Source organism: Dendrobates tinctorius, unplaced genomic scaffold (genome assembly GCF_039654945.1).
Source record: "Dendrobates tinctorius isolate UK_male_01 unplaced genomic scaffold, ASM3965494v1 ptg000111l, whole genome shotgun sequence".
Taxonomy (NCBI): Eukaryota; Metazoa; Chordata; class Amphibia; order Anura; family Dendrobatidae; genus Dendrobates; species Dendrobates tinctorius.
Window position 1 is genome coordinate 7,076,054 of NW_027361779.1, and position 18,567 is coordinate 7,094,620.

The window sequence follows — 18,567 nt, forward strand, 5'->3', positions numbered from 1 at the left end:
TTGCCAAAAGCAATCAATTTCCAAAAGTGCTCCCTGCTTATAACACCACCACCGTTTTTTTCTCTTTTGCATTATAACACCACCTGAAAATCCATTAGAGGTGGGTCAAAGCTTTGCTCATGGTTACAACCTGTAGTTCTTTCACTACAGGTTGCACAAGCTTACTAGCTACTTGCTATTCTTCTATATCTATTCCTCAACATTGCAAAAACTTGACTTTTTCGGTATTGAGTATGAACGTCATTTGCTAATACCCCTTGGTATTGTATCAATGAATAATTAACAGTAGAGTTGAGCGAAACGGGTCGGTCAAATGCAAAAATCACCGACTTTAGCTAAAGTCGGGTTTCGCCGATCAAAACCCGACCATAGCGTGAGGTCGGCCATGAGGTCGCCGAGCGCCAAAGTCGCGTTTCAAATAATGCTTCCAGTGCCTTTTCTCAGCCAATGATGGAGGACGCACACTGTGGGCAACGCGATGACATGGGCAGCGGCCACCACCATCTTAGAGAAGGGCAATGAAGTGATAGGCTGGCTTTGTGTGGCGTCACAGTGGCTATAAAAGGCTGTGACCGCCGACCGCCATCTTACTTCTGCCGATCTTAGAATAGGGAGAGGTGCTGCTGCTGATTCTGAATAAGGGAGAGTGTTAGGCAGGGAAGAAGAAAAAAAAATTGCTTCTGCTGATAGCGCTTTTCACTGTACAGTTAGTGTGCAGTGAAAGGGGAGGATTTTTGTTGTGTGCAGCAGCGCTGGTGGTGATTAGGCTGCCTTTTAAGGCTACCTGATAGCTGCATTGCTGTGTGCACACTTCTGTTCAAACTGCTTTTTTCAAAGCACTCCAACTTTTATTATTTTGTTCTGGTGAGTTACCGAGCGTTCATTTTTTCACACACCGTATAGCGGTGTACGCTCCTCACACACTACCATTTACTGGCTGGTATCACAGACAAATACAAGCTATGTGTGTGTGACTCTGGAAAAACAAACCAAGGAGATTTTCCATTTTTCCAGACCTACACCTTATAGAGCTGTCCGCTTTTCAAACAGTTTCGTATATCTGCTGTTTGATAACGGTCAAAACTATACAGAGACAGCGTGTGTCACTCCATATAAAAATAGACGGAGATTGACAATTTTCCATACAGACACCGTATAGAGCTGTCTGATTCTCAAACAGTATTGTATATCTGCCGTTCGCATTACAGTCACATCTATACAGAGCAATTCAAAGAAAGCCCAGATGAACGGCACCAAGGCTCTAATCCACCAGCAACAAGTCGAGGATCAATCACAGGCACACAGTGTGTAAAACACTGCTGGGAATAACAGTGCTCAGCATCAGAAAAAAACATGCTAAATTTGTAAATTTGTGTGTGTGACACTCCGTAAATACATATACGGAGATTGTTAATTACACAAAAAACGTATACAGCTGTACACTTCTGATACAGTTCCTGTATCTGCTTGTTGGATTACGGTCAAATACATAGTGGGAGAGCGTCATTGACTAACAAAATATATACGTAGATTTAAATTTTTTAATACACCTTACACAGCTGGACGCTCCTCATACAGTACCATCTCTCTGCTGGTATTTTTGGTACATTTTCCCAAACATGAGGAAGTATGGTGGAGGAGGCCGAGGACTTGGGCAGGAGGGCGCAGCTGCTAATGATGGTGGTGGTGCATCGGCTGGTTCTGGCAAAAGCACAATAGCAGCTAAGGCAGGAGGTGTTGAGCCTGCGTCATTGTCTGGCCCAAGAAGGCCTGTAAGTTTCACTTTTCTTGGGGTAGTATAACCGCTTTTAAAGCTGGAGCATCAGGAACAGGTTTTGGCATACATTGCCGAAACAGCCACCAGCTCTATTGCCTCCTCTTCGTTCGAAACCTGCAAGCATGGAGTCGTCAGTGCAGGGTTCTGGTCAGGAAAAACACCTTTCCTTGTGTCCTTCACCCCCACCAAAAGTTAAGGATGCAGTAGCCCACACTTCAGATTACTCTATGGAGCTCTTTTCACATACCATGCCTGGGTTATCCAGTCAAATCCTGAATTCCCCAGTCCAAGATGAATCTGACATGGAGTGCACTGATGCACAGCCACTGCTAGATGATTCTGCTGGTACATTGATCCAGAGCACTACATTGCCCTCGCAGTCTACTGAGCCAGAATCTGACCATGAGGAAACTCAGGTGCCCCTTCCCGCATACTATACCAACTTACATGGTGACACAGAGGAAGGTGCAGATGACTTTGAAGAGGAGGTGATGGATGACCCAATTCTTGACCCGGATTGGCATCCATTGGGGGAGGAGGATAGCGCTGGCAATAGTTCAGATAAGGAGAAGGATCCGCAGCAGGCATTGACATCGCAGCAACGGTTATCTGGCAGGCCCGTAGCTGTCCAAAAACGTGGACCAAAAACTAAAAGAGTTGCAGGACAGCTTGGCCAGACGGTCAACTTAGCACAGCGTGCAAGGCCAGAAAATGTATACCGTATTAGGAAGAGTGCAGTGTGGCACTTCTTTGTCCAAAATCCTACTGATGAGGCAAAGGTTACCTGTAAGAAGTGCGGAAGGACCTTTAGTCAAGGTAAACAACTCAGAAATTTGAATACCAGTTGCATGCTTAGTCATTTAATCAACATGCACTTGCAAGCGTGGACGGACTACAAAATGGACGGACTACAAAACCTCAGGTAGCACATGTGCACCTGCTCTGACTGAAGGTAGCCAGCAATGCTCCATCGCTTCCCCCACTGTAAGACCACCGCCACCGTTAAGCACACCACCAACACTAAATGTTGAGGTGTCGTCGCAAGGCCAAAGCACTCGGAATCACAATGGTTTTGCAATACAACACTGAATCTAGGCCATCACCACCAATACCATCACCAGTCCCCTCTCACTCTGTCCGGTCCACCGCTACTTCCCCCATATGCAGCTCTCCAGTCCAGCTCACCCTACCAGACACTCTGAGTAGGACAAGAAAGTACTCATCCTCTCATCCGCGTACACTGTGTTTGAATGCCTACATTGCCAAACTAATCTCATTAGAGATGATGCCCTACTGTTTGTTTGAAAGCGAAGCTTTCCGTGAGCTCATGGCCTACGCAGTCCCACGCTATGACCTACCCAGTCAGCACTTCTTTTCTCGAAAAGCCATCCCAGCCCTCCACCTGCATGTGAAAGACCGCATTGTCCATGCACTCAAGCAATCAGTGAGTGAAAAGGTGCACCTCACAACAGATGCATGGTCCAGTAGGCATGGCCAGGGCTGTTACGTGTTCATCACTGAGCACTGGGTTAATGTGGTGGATGCAGACTCAACAGGGGACAGTGGCGGTGGGACAGTGCTGCCTAGCCCACGGTATAGGAAATAGTTGGCTGTAGGCTTTCGACCCTCCTCCTCCATAAGTGAAAGCTCGTCCTCAGAGCGCAGTCGCCCGAGCACTCCATCTGCAGCTGGCAGTGTTGCACACGAGGTGTCCCACTATCGATCAGCTAGTGGTAAGCATCAGCAGGCTGTGTTAAAGATGATGTCTTTGGGCGACAACAGACACACCGCGGAGGTACTGGCCGACTACTTGCAGTGACAAACTGAGTCAAGGCTGGGCACTCTTGAGCCAGGCAAGGTAGTCAATGATAACGGACGTAATTTTGTGGCAGCCATAGCCCGTGCAAAACTCACACACATACCTTGCCTGGCTCACACTTTGAACCTGATGGTGCAGTGCTTCCTTACTAATTATCCAGAGTTAACATCCCTGCTCCATAAGGTGCGAAGACTGAGCTCGCACATCCGTCACTCAAAGGTCCACTCCATTCGTATGCAGAAGCTGCAGCGATTGCTCCACCTCCCCAAGCACCGCCTAATCATAGACGTTGCAACAAGGTGGAACTCCACCCTGCACATGGTTGAGTGGCTGTGCGAACAGAGGCAGGCTGTAATGCATTTGTGGGAGGATACACGGGCAGGCAGTTTAAGAGAAGACATGGAAATGTTGGGTGTGCAGTGGTCAAAGCTGAGAGACCTCTGTAAAGTCCTTCAGTGTTTTGAGAAATGCACACGGCTGGTAAGCGCAGACGACGCCATCATAAGCATGAGCATCCCACTTATGCGTCTGCTCATGCAAAGTTTGACGCACATTAAGGATCTGGCGTCTGCAGTGGAGGAGAAACAGGAGGAGGAGGACGGAAGCCTTGCTGACAGTCAGCCATTGTCTGGTCAGGGAACTGTCCTGGAAGAGGTGGATCTCTTTATGGAATAAAGTTCTTGGACTTATGTGCGCTGCTAGACAAAATATCAGATCCAGATCATGTAGATAAATTGACTTTTTATTTCCCAACGCGTTTCGAAGTCCATACACTTCTTCCTCAGGGGATGACATATATGAGTACATAGAGCTGTCTCCAGCTTTATACATCCACATTTTAAAAATTGGCGCCAATGATAACATGTGATGCACCACAAAAGTCAAAGTTCAAACAGATCAAATATCATAAGAAAATCAGAATAATTTATCGGTAGTTGATAAAACCAATTGTTCTTATATTTATTTTACAGAAAAAACTATTAAAGCAGAAAAAAAGAAAAAAATGAATTAAAATAAATTTGATATTGAGAAAAAAAAAAAAAGCGAACTCACGTCGCAGAAAAAGAAGAAGAGGAGGAGGATGAGGGGGATGATTATTTTGGGCAGGAGGATGCTTCTCAGGGGGCAAGAGAAAAGGTTGGTGCTCCAAGGTCAGGTACAGTGTTTGTGCGTGACTGTAGGGATGTGGATTTGCCAGAAAGTGCTCTTCCACTCAGCAGTGGCAGTGCATTATTGACACCTGGAACATTGGCCCACATGTGCGATTATGCCTTGCGGATCCTAAAAAGGGACCCCCGCATTGCCAAAATGATGAAGGATGACGACTACTGGCTGGCCAGCATCCTCGATCCACGCTACAAAGGCAAATTACACAACATCATGCCACAGGAGAACCCAGGGATAATATTGGCTAACAAACAAGCAACTCTGGTAAACCGTTTGTTTGAGGCTTTCCCAGCACACAGCAGTGGTGCTGGTTCTCCCACGAGCCATAGTGGGCACAATGGAAGAGGTGTTCGTGGTGCACACAGCCGAAGTGGCGTTTGAGACAGGGGTTTAATGACCATGTTGTGGAATGATTTCTCAAGTACGGCTCACACGACTGCTAATACTGCATTGATTACAAGTGACAGGAGACAGCAGTTGTCAACTATGGTTACAAATTACTTCTCCTCCCATATCGATGTTCTCCCTCACAGCTCATTCCCCTTTGACTATTGGACCTCTAAACTGGACACCTGGCCTGAATTGGCACACTACGCTTTACAGGAGCTCGTTTGCCCTGCTGCTAGTGTGTTATCTGAAAGGGTCTTCAGTGCTGCTGGATTAATCCTAACAGAAAAAAGGACCCGTCTGTCGACCCAAAATGTTGATGATCTAACCTTCATTAAAATGAACCATGCATGGGTTTCAAAGGATTTTGTCCCACCTTCTCCTGATGACACATAGGTTGCCAGAAAACTGCCTCGCTTTTGTCCTCCGCTTTCTCAGACTTGCCCAATTTTGCCATTTGCAGCAGCTGAATGTCCAGCCTACACATCAACATATGTCATTTTTTAAACCTCCCTAACTGGGCTACCCACCCCCCAAGGGTTGGGGTCAACACCTGGTGCACCTGGGCAAGTGCCGTTGCTCTGAACAGGTGGATGGGCTCACTGATGGCCGATGGCACTGGCACAGGGCCCCTCATAGTACAATACAGTGTCTCTGATGGTGGGGGGCCAACTCGCCATCAGACACACCAGCGTACTATGAGGGGCCCTGTGCCAGTACCATCGCCCACGAGTGTGCCCCCCCTGCTTGGTCATGGCCACAGCACTTGCAAGTTGCAATACTTACCTCTCCCTGCTCCACTGCTGTGTAGTCTGGCCAGTTAAATCCTTCACAGGGTCGGCCACTAGAAATTTGGGGTATTGATCGATGATGGTTAAGATGTAGCTATGGCCTGTCCTGCTGGCCTCTACCTTCAGATGATCAATGGCTACAATTTGTAATGGACATCAACTTACAAGAGGATGCAGTGGTGCTTTATGATCACCTTTCACAGTTGTGTGACATTCCTGCCACCATTTTTGAATGTCTCCTCTCATGCCAATCCAATAGAATCGCTACAGCCTGTGGCTTCTGTCTTTTGCACTCCAAAATGACCAGACACTACATGATAGGCAGTGAGGGCCATGTCTACATCTCTCCCTGTGATCACAATTTGATGGAGACGAGTAACGGTGATGTGATCCATGCTACTGCGATAAAGCAATCCTTTCTTCACAAAGAACCATTTTCGCTGTCTCCACAGACACAGTAATTGAGGGTCTGCATCGCCTCTGCAACATCTACCAGGAGGTTTTCCCGCTATGAGTAATTGCCAAATTTCTGCTAACACTCGACTTTCCATCTGTTCTTGTATTCATGTAGTTTCCAGTAGCGGAGAGTCTGGACTGGCTTACTGAGATTGAAATATATACGAAGATTTAAAAGTATCACAACACTGTATACTGTTGTACACTTCGAATACCTTTCCCCTTTTCTACTTTTTAAATTCTGGTGTAATACATAGTGAGCCTGTGAGTGTCTGTGTCTGACTCCGGAAGTATAGATGGAAATTTACAATTACCCCTAGACTGGATACACCTGGTATGTGCTGATACAGTACCTTTGTTCAAAATTTTTTATTACGGTATCATCCATAGTGAGTGAGCATGTGTGGTTTACGCCTTCTATATACAGTCATATGTTAAAGTTTGGGCACCCCTATTAATGTTAACCTTTTTTCTTTATAACAATTTTGGTTTTTGCAACAGCTATTTCAGTTTCATATATCTAATAACTGATGGACTCAGTTATATTTCTGGATTCAAATGAGGTTTATTTTATTAACAGAAAATGTGCAATCTGCATTTTAACAAAATTTGACCGGTGCAAAAGTATGGACACCCTTATCATTTTCTTGATTTGAACACTCCTAACTACTTTTTACTGACTTCCTGAAGCACTAAATTGGTTTTGTATCCTCATTGAGCTTTGAACTTCATAGCCAGGTGTATCAAATCATGAGAAAAGGTATTTAAAATGGCCACTTGCAAGTAGTTCTCCTATTTGATTCTCCTATGAAGAGTGGCATCATGGGCTCCTCAAAACAACTCTCAAATGATCTGAAAACAAAGATTATTCAACATAGCTTTTCAGGGGAAGGATACAAAAAGTTGTCTCAGAGATTTAACCTGTCAGTTTCCACTGTGAGGAACATAGTAAGGAAATGGAAGAACACAGGTACAGTTCTTTTTAAGCCCAGAAGTGGCAGGCCAAGAAAAATATCAGAAAGGCAGAGAAGAAGAATGGTGAGAACAGTCAAGGACAATCCACAGACCACCTCCAAAGACCTGCAGCATCATCTTGCTGCAGATGATGTCACTGTGCATCGGTCAACAATACAGCGCACTTTGCACAAGGAGAAGCTGTATGGGAGAGTGATGCAAAAGAAGCTGTTTCTGCAAACACACCACAAACAGTCGCCTGAGGTATGCAAAAGCACATTTGGACAAGCCAGTTACATTTTGGAAGAAGATCCTGTGGACTGATGAAACAAAGATTGAGTTGTTTGGTCATACAAAAAGGCTTTATGCATGGAGGCTAAAAAACACAGCATTCCAAGAAAAACACTTGCTACCCACAGTAAAATTTGGTGGAGGTTCCATCATGCTTTGGGGCTGTGTGGCCAATGCCGGCACCAGGAATCTTGTTAAAGTTGAGGGTCGCAAGGATTCAACTCAGTATCAGCAGATTCTTGACAATAATGTGCAAGAATCAGTGACGAAGTTGAAGTTACGCAGGGGATGGATATTTCAGCAAGACAATGATCCAAAACACCGCTCCAAATCTACACAGGCTTTCATGCAGAGGAACAATTACAATGTTCTGGAATGGCCATCCCAGTCCCCAGACCTGAATATCATTGAACATCTGTGGGATGATTTGAAGCGGGCTGTCCATGCTCGGCGACCATCAAACTTAACTGAACTGGAATTGTTTTGTAAGCAGGAATGGTCACAAATACGTTCATCCAGGATCCAGGAACTCATTAATAGCTACAGGAAGCGACTAGAGGCTGTTATTTTTGCAAAAGGAGGATCTATGAAATATTATTGTCACTTTTATGTTGAGGTGCCCATACTTTTGCACCAGTCAAATTTTGTTAAAATGCAGATTGCACATTTTCTGTTATTACAATAAACCCCATTTGAATCCAGAAATATAACTGAATCCATCAGTTATTAAATATATGAAACTGACATAGCTGTTGCAAAAAACCAAAATTGTTATAAAGAAAAAAGGTTAACATTAATAGGGGTGCCCAAACTTTAACATTTGACTGTATACGGTGAATCGGAGATACCAATTTTTACCCTATACTCGATACAGCTTGTATCTTGTTATACAGTACCTTTGTTCAACATTTAGTATTACGGTCAAATTCATACTGAGTGAGCGTCTGAGAGTGACTACGGGACTATGTATACGGAGATTTCAATTGTACCCTATAATATATATACTTGCTATCTTGTTATCCAGTACCTTTTTTACAACATTTTTTATTATGCTCAAACTCAGACTGAGTGAGAGTCTGAGGGTCACTCCGGAAATATATACCGAGATTTCAAATTTGGCCAACACTGTATACAGCTGTACTCTTCTGATACAGTAACCTTTTTTGCTATTTAGATTCTGGTGTAATCCATAATGAGCCTGTGAACGTCTGTCTGTTACTCTGGAAATATATTTGGAACTTTAATATTACCCCAACACTGTATACAGCTGTACACTTGTGTTACATTACCCATTTACAGCTTTTCATATTCTTGTGTAATCCATACTGGGCCAGAGAGCGTTTGTGTCTGCCTCCTGAAATATATACGGAGATTCATAATGTTTACACTATACTATATATACCTTGTATTTGGTGATACTGTACCCTTTTTCAACTTTTTATTTTATTGTGTAATCCATACTGAGCCTGTGAGTATCTGTGTATGACTCATGAAATATATACGGAGATTTACTGTTATCCCTAGACAGTATAGAGCCGTATGCTTCTGATACAGTACCATATATCTGCTGGTATTTTGGGTCCATTTTCCAAAACATGAGGAAGTATGGTGGAAGAGGATGCGGACATGGGTGTGGGGGGCCACCTGGTACTGATGGTGGTGGTGGTGCATCTACTGGTAGTGCCAAAAACACAATAGCAGCTAAGGCAGGAGGTGTTGAGCCTGCGTCATGGTGTAGCTCTGGAAGGCTTGAAGGCTCCCTTTTCTGGGAGTAGGTAGACTGCTTTTAAAGCTGGAGCATCAGGAACTGTTTTTGGCTTATATTGCTGAAACAGCCTCCAGCTCTATCGCATCCTCTTCTGAAGTTTAAAAAAATGCAAGCACTGAGTCATCAGTGCAGGCTTCTGGTCAGGAGCAACCCCTTTCCTTGTGTCCTTCACCCACACCAAAAGTGAAGGATGTGACAGCACACACTTCAGATTACTCCATGGAGCTCTTTTCACATACCATGCCTGGGTTAATTAAAAATGGGGCCCATCATATACTGGAGCATTCCAAATGGGGGACATCAGACACTGGAGCAGCATTTACGGGGTCCATTATACACTGGAGCATTAGAAATGGAGCCCATTATATATGGAGCATTATTAGGGCCCATCATACACTGGAGCATCATCCATGAGGCCCATCATATACTGGAGCATTCCAGATTGGGGACATCAGACACTGGAGCAGCATTTACGGTGCCCATTATACGCTGGAGCATTAGAAATGGAGCCCATTATATATGGAGCATTATTAGGGCCCATCATACACTGGAGCATCATCCATGAGGCCCATCATACACTGGAGCATTATAAATGGGGCAGATCAGACACTGGAGCAGCATCTATGGGGCACATTATACACTGGAACATTAGAAATGGGGCCTATTATATATGGAGCATTATTTGGGCCCATAACACACTGAAGCATCGTCCATAGGGACCATCATATACTGTAGCATTATGTGGAGCTCATCATATGCTGTATGGAACATTATATGTCACCAATTATTCTGTATGGAGAAATATATGAGGCTCATGATTCTGTATGGCGCACAATGTGGTGGCCATAATACTGTTTGGAGTAATATACTGTCCTTTTTTTGAGCTATTGTACAATTTAAAATAGATCAGTCATGTCATGTAAGCAGTGAAGTATTTGTCATTGTACTATACTTATATTTCTGTGCCGTATCGGAGCATCATGAGTTGTGGTATGTGTTAAAGGGGCGCACTGACACTCTTTGGCCCAGGGCACACGAAAACCTTGAGTCTGCCCTACCCCCACAACTTTAGCCAAATAACCCCCAGTTTTCAATGTGTAACTATTATTATGAAGTAAATTAAGGTTGACAAGCTTCAGTAATAAGAATTGATGTTTTTGGCATTGAAATGGGCACTGTAGGTGTGTTTACTGTCCTCCACTCCCTGCCGACTTTGCTTCCCCATTGACTTGCATTGGGTTTCGTGCTTCAGTCGGCCTCCGACTTTTCCTTATAGTCGGCCCATTTCGTTCGATCCGACTTTTGCGAAAGTCGAGTTTCATGAAACCCGACTCGACCCTAAAAAAGGCAAAGTCGCTCATCTCTAATTAACAGTTGTCTGAGAAATGTTCTGCCATGCTAAAGGCACATAAATCATTAAGTTCTGCTGCAGGCAGCTCCCTCATTTGCAGTTGTTGCCCAATTATGTCCCTGATGCGTGTGATGGGAAACAAGTCCAGAGATGCTATAGGAGAGGATGGCAAGTTTAGGCCACACAGGACACTGTCCTTGATTTAACTGTAACTTTTCACACAGTTAGGTCCTCCAAAAAAGTAGTGAGTTTATAAGTAAACAGAAGCTCATATTTCATCCACTGAAATCTGAAATATTACAGTATTCAGTAAGCTTCTAAGTCCCATGAGGCTATCATCATTAGAATTATATATTCAATTTGGAATAGAATGTAGCAAAAAACTATTCTCCATTCTTTTTCTCTACAGCGTCACTATGCCATGACATTTTTGCAAACTCCTAGAATAGATAATTTGCAAAAAACTATACTGTATATATTAGTTATCAGATTTCAATTAGTTGGTAGGACCTACTAAAACTGACCAGAGATTATCTGCCTAGTCTAGTGGATTGAGTGTATAGTGTATATCGAGCAAAGGTAGAGTGTGGATTGTAAACTGTCATCGCAGTAGTTTTTAATGTCTGTCAAAGAGTAATTATTTTACTTCAATTTAAAAATCTAGAAATTTTATTTTATTTTGATTCTAGAATTACACTATTTTTGGAATGGCAGTGATGTACATGTGCATGCTTATTAAAGTGTCAGATGTATATGTGACTATCAATTACTTTCCAGTTAAAGGGAACCTGTCAGCAGGATTGTGCTGAGTAACCTACATACAGTGTCAGGTTTGCACCGTTATACTGATTATAATGATAACTTGGTTGATGAAATCCATCTTGTGGTTGCTGTTTAAACTTTAGTTTCAATTTTAAATTAATGATATGCTCTTGCTTCGGGCCAGGGCTGTGGGGGAAGTCCTCATGTGGTGCTCTAATTAGGTATTCATCAGTTATGGCTTCTGACAGGTCACTGATCCCTCAGTGACCTGCACCCTAGTTTACATAATGAATATTACATATAGATCTCGAAATAAAATCCCCTTCTGCAGGCTCGTGGCAGCGGTGGCGTCTGCGCTGCAGCATGATCGCATATATAATGTGTATGTAATCCTTTTCTTTCATGTTATCAATAAATTTCTTTAAAAAAAAATCAGTTTGAAAATGACGCCAGCTGTGCTTGAGCAGTAGCAGCTATCGGATCGCTGATAACTGCTACTGCATAGGTTCCAGTGGCACCATCCTAGTGGATCCAATTTTTTTTTCTCTGGCAAAATGGTGAAGCTGGCACAGTAGCAGCTTTCAGATCGTTGATAGCTGCTACTGGTGGCTGGCACCATTTTCAAACTGATTTTTTTTCTTCACGATTTGCCGCAAAACGGGGTTGTGGTTTTTCTGTGGTCAAAAGGGGCATTTCAATGGTGTCTATCATTTTTATCTATAGCACAAAAAAGCCATTGGAAAATGTCTTACCCTAGGTTGTGTAGAGGATAACAACCTGGGTGTATATATCTCCTCCGCATGTGTATCTTAGTTTTTCTTACCCACAGAAGTGTTTATTGGTATGAAAACTGAGAAAATATCCATTCTCTTGGATAGTGGAGGAGCCGATATGGTGGATGATTTATTTGCATGGGACGTTGGTCATCCTGTAGTTGTTAGGCTGAGTTCACACGTGGCTTTTTTTTGCGTTTCCGCGGCGGTTTTAACCGCGCGATTTTGCCACGAAACGCGAAAAATAAGCATCCCATGCATTCCTATGGGATTCCGCAATGCTGTGCTAATGCTGCGGTTTTTACCGCGGCGGAATCGCTTTGCGGTAAAAACCGCAGCATGCTCATTAATTTTGCGGAATCGCGGCGATCCCGCACCCATAGGAATGTATTGTTCCGCTTACTTCCCGCATGTGGCTGTGCACACCATGCGGAAAGTAAGCAGAACATTTGCGGATGGTACCCACGGTCCGGAGGAGAGGAGACTGTCCTCTGGGCTTTGGGTACCGTATCCCTGTAAAAAATAGAATTTAAAATAAAAAATATTGTTATTCTTACCTTCCGGCGTCCCGCGCTGCCTTCCCGCCTCTCTCCACGCTCTCGTTCCCAGTAATCCTTTGCGAAAATGCCCGCGATGGCGTCCGTTCTGGCGGGATCACGAAGTCTCGCGGTCATTCGCGCGACGTCATCGCGAATTACCGTGAGACATCGCGATCCCGCGAGAACGGACGCCATCGTGGGCATTTTCGCAAAGGATTACTGGGAACGGATGCGTGGGACGTCAGAAGGTGAGAATAACACCGTTTTTTATTTTTTTTTACATTTTATTTTTTATTACTGATGCTGCATAGGCGGCCTCAGTAGTAAAAAGTTGGTCACACTCGTCAAACACTATGCTTGACGAGTGTGACCAACCTGTCAATCAGTTCTCCAAGCGATGCTACAGATCGCTTGGAAAACGCTAGCATTTTGCAAGCTAAATACGCTTGCAAAATGCTAGTTTTTCCGCGGGAATTTAAAATGCGATTTTCCCGCGGAATGGAATTCCGGAATTCTCGCGGTAATTTCCGCTAGAGTTCCGGTACTTGTGAACTCAGCCTTAGGAGTCAGATTTCTGCGTTTACTCCTCAGGGATCCAGACCCTCACATTCTGCAGTCTCCTGCTGTTTATCTACTGCAGAGGAGATTGCAGAGGAGATTGCATTGCAACAAATCTCACCTGAGGCTAAGTCCTTCTGTCCTCCTATTGAGCATGCTCATGGGACGATCTCCCATTGGAGATCGGGAGTCATGTGCTCAGGTCCTGCTCCAGATCTCACTGGTCCATCGCAGAGATCTGGAGGCTTGCAGAAGTAACCGGCTGCTCTAAAAGGCGCGCATGGCTGTTCCGCCATGCGCTAGTATAGACATACATGCTGCTGTGTGTATGAGGACGGATGTATGATTCTGGTGAATGACTCATTATAAAACCCCTTCCCTCTGATATTACGTATGTGGTTAGGGACTGAGTTAGAATCAGCGCCAGCGCTCCTCTGCTGCAACATCCACAGCTGCTAGTGTCCGACATTGCACTTGCGTCATAGCTTTGTCATTTAGCGGCAGTGTCCACGCCGCGCTGCAGTAGCAGCTCTCCTTAGTGTCTGCAGCTGCGACGCCGCACACATGGTAGGTCTAGACGGACGTAGTGCCGCCGACTTGGGCTACTCCTGTGACCTGATACCATGTGTGTATTTATACTGAGTACTGTGACCTCAACAGGCTCAGTCTTTGTGTTTGTGTTTTTTGGCATCTCTGTGACTTAGCAGAGATTGCTCTGCGCACCAGGGTGACGTTTAACCCTGTGTGCATTACCACCATATTGCTCCTGCCACCACTTAGCAGCGGTTATATCACCTATTGCACGGTGGACCCCAAGCGGCAAACGCACTTTATTATTATTTTCATTTAGTGCATTCCGCCATTCCTAACAGTAGTACACTGGCCATCCCCAACCTTGCAATTGACTCTGTGCCTCCCGATCAGGGAAATTTTATGCTGGTAGTGCATGGTGTGAACATGCGCATAGGGACTCTTCCTTTCTTGTTATATCTAGTCTCCCTACTCCTATTGTGCTGAGTCTTCCCTGATTGACAAATCCCCATAAGATGCTCCAAACAAAATACGCCCCATATAATGCTGCACAAAGGTTAATAATGGCCCTATTAGATGCTCCATAGATATATATGCTCCATATGCTGCTTCATAAAGGTTGATGGCCCCATAAGATGCCCCATATAATGCCTAAAGGTTATGGTCCATAAGATGCTCCATAGAATGTGCCCCATAAGCTGCTCCATATATCTTGATGACCCCATAAGATGTTCCATAGAATATGCCCCATATGCTGCTCCATAAAGGTTATGTCCCCATAAGATGCTCCATAGAACATGCCCCATATGCTGCTGCTGCAAATGAAAAAAAATGACATACTCTTGTCGCTGAGGGCAGGTGTCGGTATCCTGAGCAGGCAAGGACAGTGGCATGCTATGGGGGCCAGGTGCCGGTGTCGTCGCTGGCTTAGGGCCCCGGCACCTGCGAGATTCACCTGTCCCCGTTCCACAGCCACACGCCGCTCTGTCTTCTGGGTCTCTGCAGTGACTGTTCAGGCAAAGGGCACGCACTAACTACGTCATCGCGCCCTCTGACCTGAATGTCACAGCCAGAGGATGCGGAGGTTAGAGCGGCACGCCATGGTGGAACGGGGACAGGTGAATATCGCATATGCTCCACCATCACACTCACCCCCTCCTGGTGCGTATCTGAAGTCCTTGCTTCTCTGATGCCAGGAGCTCCTTCCAGTGTTCAGCGTTCACGTAGTACCACTCGTTAAAGTAATGAATATGCGCATATTCATTACTTTAACCCCTTTCTGCCATATGACGTACTATCCCATCCATGTGCCCTGGAACTTAATTCCCAGGGACGGGATAGTACGTCATAGTGATCAGTGGCGCTCACGTGGTGAGCGCCACGGTTTGCGGCCGGGTGTCAGCTGATTATCACAGCTGACACCCGGTACTATGTGTCAGGGGCAGTCACGGACCGCCCCGACATGTTAACCCCTGGCGCACTGGGATCGAACACGATCGCAGTGTACCGAGGTTTAGGGAAGCATCGGCAGGGAGGGGGCTCCCTCCGTGCTTCCCTGACACCCCCAGAGCAGCGCGATGTGCAGCGCTGCTCCAGGGGCCTCCTTCTCTGCAGGTCTCCGGATCCAATATGGCGGCGGGGACCTTCGAGGCCTGCAGGGAGCCGGCTTCCTCATGCCTGCAAAGCGCCGGCATGAGGAAGCCTTCTGCACTGCCTGTAACAGATCGCTGATCTGTCACAGCGATCTGTGATGTGACAGATTAGCGATCTGTCACATGACAGTGATGTCCCCCCTGGGCCAATGTAATATAGTTAAAAAAAAAAAAGTGTAAAAATAATTTATAAAAAAATCGCTAAATAAATAAATAAAAACAATAAAAGTACACATATTTGGTATCACAGCGTCCATAACGACCCGCCCTATAAAACTGTCCCATTAGTTAACCCCCTTAGTGAACCCCTTAAAAAATGAAAATAAAAAACAAAGCAAAAAATAATGCTTTATTATCATACTGCCGAACAAAAAGTGCAATAACGCGCTATCAAAAAGACGGATATAAATAACCATGGTACCGCTGAAAACATCATCTTGTCCCGCAAAAAACGAGCCACCATACAGCATCATCAGAGAAAAAATAAAAAAGTTATAGCTCGCAGAGTAAGGTGATGCAAAAATAATTATTTTTTATATAAAATTGTTTTCATTGCATAAAAGCGCCAAAACATAAAAAAAGACATAAATGAGGTATCGCTGTAATTGTACTGACCCGAAGAATAAAACTGCCTTATCAATTTTACCGCACACGGAACGGTGTAAACGCACCCGCCAAAAGAAATTCTTGCAATGCTGGTTTTTGTTCATTCTGTGTCCCAAAAATCGGAATAAAAAGCGATCAAAAAATGTCACGTGCCCAAAAATGGTACCAATAAAAATGTCAACTCGTCCCACAAAAAATAAGACCTCACATGACTCGGTGGGTCAAAATACGGAAAAATTATAGCTCTCAAAATGTGGTGATGCAAAAACTATTTTTACAATAAAAAGTGTCTTTTAGCGTATGACAGCTGCCAAAAATAAAAACCCGCTATAAGTAGTAACTCAAACGCCCCTTTATCATCCCCTTAGTTAGGGAAAAATAATAAAATTAAAAAAAGTATTTATTTCCATTTTCCCCTTAGGTTAAGGCTAGGGCTAGGGTAAGGGCTGAGATTATGGTTAGGGGTGTGTTGGGGTTAGGGTTGGAGTTAGAATTAGGGGGTTTCCACTGTCTGGGCACATCAGGTGCTCTCCAAATGCAACATGGCATCTGATCTCAATTCCAGCCAATTCTGCATTGAAAAAGTCAAATGGTGCGCCTTCCCTTCCAAGCTCTGCCATGTGCCCAAACAGTGTTTTACCCCCACATATGGGGTATCAGTGTACTCAGGACAAATTGGACAACAACTTTTGGGGTCCAAATTCTCCTGTTACCCTTGGGAAAATAACAAATTTGGGACTAAAAGATCATGCTTGTGGAAAAAAAAGGATTTTTTTATTTTCATGCCCGGGCGTTATAAACTTCTGTGAAGAACTGGAGGGTTCAAAGTGCTCACCGCACATCTAGATAAGTTCCTTAGGGGGTCTAGTTTCCAAAATGGGGTCACTTGTGGGGGTTTCCACTGTTTAGGTACATCAGGGGCTCTCCAAAGGCAACATGACACCCGCAGACCATTCCATCAAAGTCTGCATTCCAAAACGTCACTACTTCCCTTCCGAGCCCCGACGTGTGCCCATACAGTAGTTTTCTCCCACATATGGGGTATCAGCATACTCAGGACAAATTGGACAACAACTTTTGGGGTCTAATTTCTCCTGTTACCCTTGGGAAAATAAAAAAATTGGGGAGTAAAGATCATGTTTGTGGAAAAGATATGATTTTTTTATTTTCACGCCCGGGCGTTATAAACTTCTGTGAAGCACTGGGGGGTTCAAAGTGCTCACCACACATCTAGATAAGTTCCTTAGGGGGTCTAGTTTCCAAAATGGGGTCACTTGTGGGGAGTTTCCACTGTTTAGGTACATCAGGGGCTCTCCAAAGGCAACATGACACCCGCAGATCATTCCATCAAAGTCTGCATTCCAAAACATCACTACTTCCCTTCCGAGCCCTGATGTGTGCCCATACAGTAGTTTTCTCCCAGATATGGGGTATCAGCATACTCAGGACAAATTGGACAACAACTTTTGGGGTCCAATTTCTCCTGTTACCATTGGGAAAATAAAAAAATTGGGGACTAAAAGATCATGTTTGTGGAAAAAATATGATTTTTTTTATTGTCACGCCCGGGCATTATAAACTTCTGTGAAGCCCTTTGGGGTTCAAAGTGCTCACCACACATCTAGATAAGTTCCTTGGGGGGTATCGTTTCCAAAATGGTGTCATTTGTGGGGTGTTTCCACTGTTTAAGCACATCAGGGGCTTTCCAAACGCGGCATGCTTCCAATCCCAATTCCAGCCAAAAAAGTCAAATGGTGCTGCTTCCCTTCCGACCTCTGCCATGCGCCCAAATAGTGGTTTACCCCCACATATGGGGTATCAACGTACTCAGGACAAATTGCACAATAACTTTTGGGGTCCTGTTACCCTTGGAAAGATAAAAATTGAGGGTCAAATGATCATTTTTGTGGAAAAAATATGATTTTTTAATTGTACGGCTGTACGTTATAAACTTCTGTGAAGCCCTTGAGGGTTCAAAGTTCTCACCACACATCTAGATAAGTTCCTTGGGGGGGTCTAGTTTCCAAAATGGTGTCATTTGTGGGGGGTTTCCACTGTTTTGTTACATCAGGGGCTTTCCAAACGCGACATGGTGTTTGATCTCAATTCCAGCCAAAAAAGTCAAATGGCGCTGCTTCCCTTCCGAGCTCTGCCATGCGCCCAAATAGTTGTTTACCCCCACATATGGGGTATCAGCGTACTCAGGATAAATTGCACAATATCTTTTACGGTCCTGTTACCCTTGGGAAAATAAAAATTGGGGGTGAAAAGATCATCAATGGGGTTACTTGTGGGGGGTTTCCACTGTTTAGGTACATCAGGGGCTCTCCAGATGTGACATAGCATCCGATCTGAATTCCAGCCAATTTTGCATTGAAAAAGTCA

The 18,567-nt window shown here is 44.5% G+C and overlaps 1 protein-coding gene across 1 annotated transcript in view; it reads left to right on the forward strand.

Moving 5' to 3' along the window:
- SIM1 (SIM bHLH transcription factor 1) overlaps positions 1–18,567 on the forward strand; it is a 200,171-nt gene that overhangs the window by 59,743 nt on the left and 121,861 nt on the right. The gene's annotated exons all lie outside the window — the stretch shown is intronic.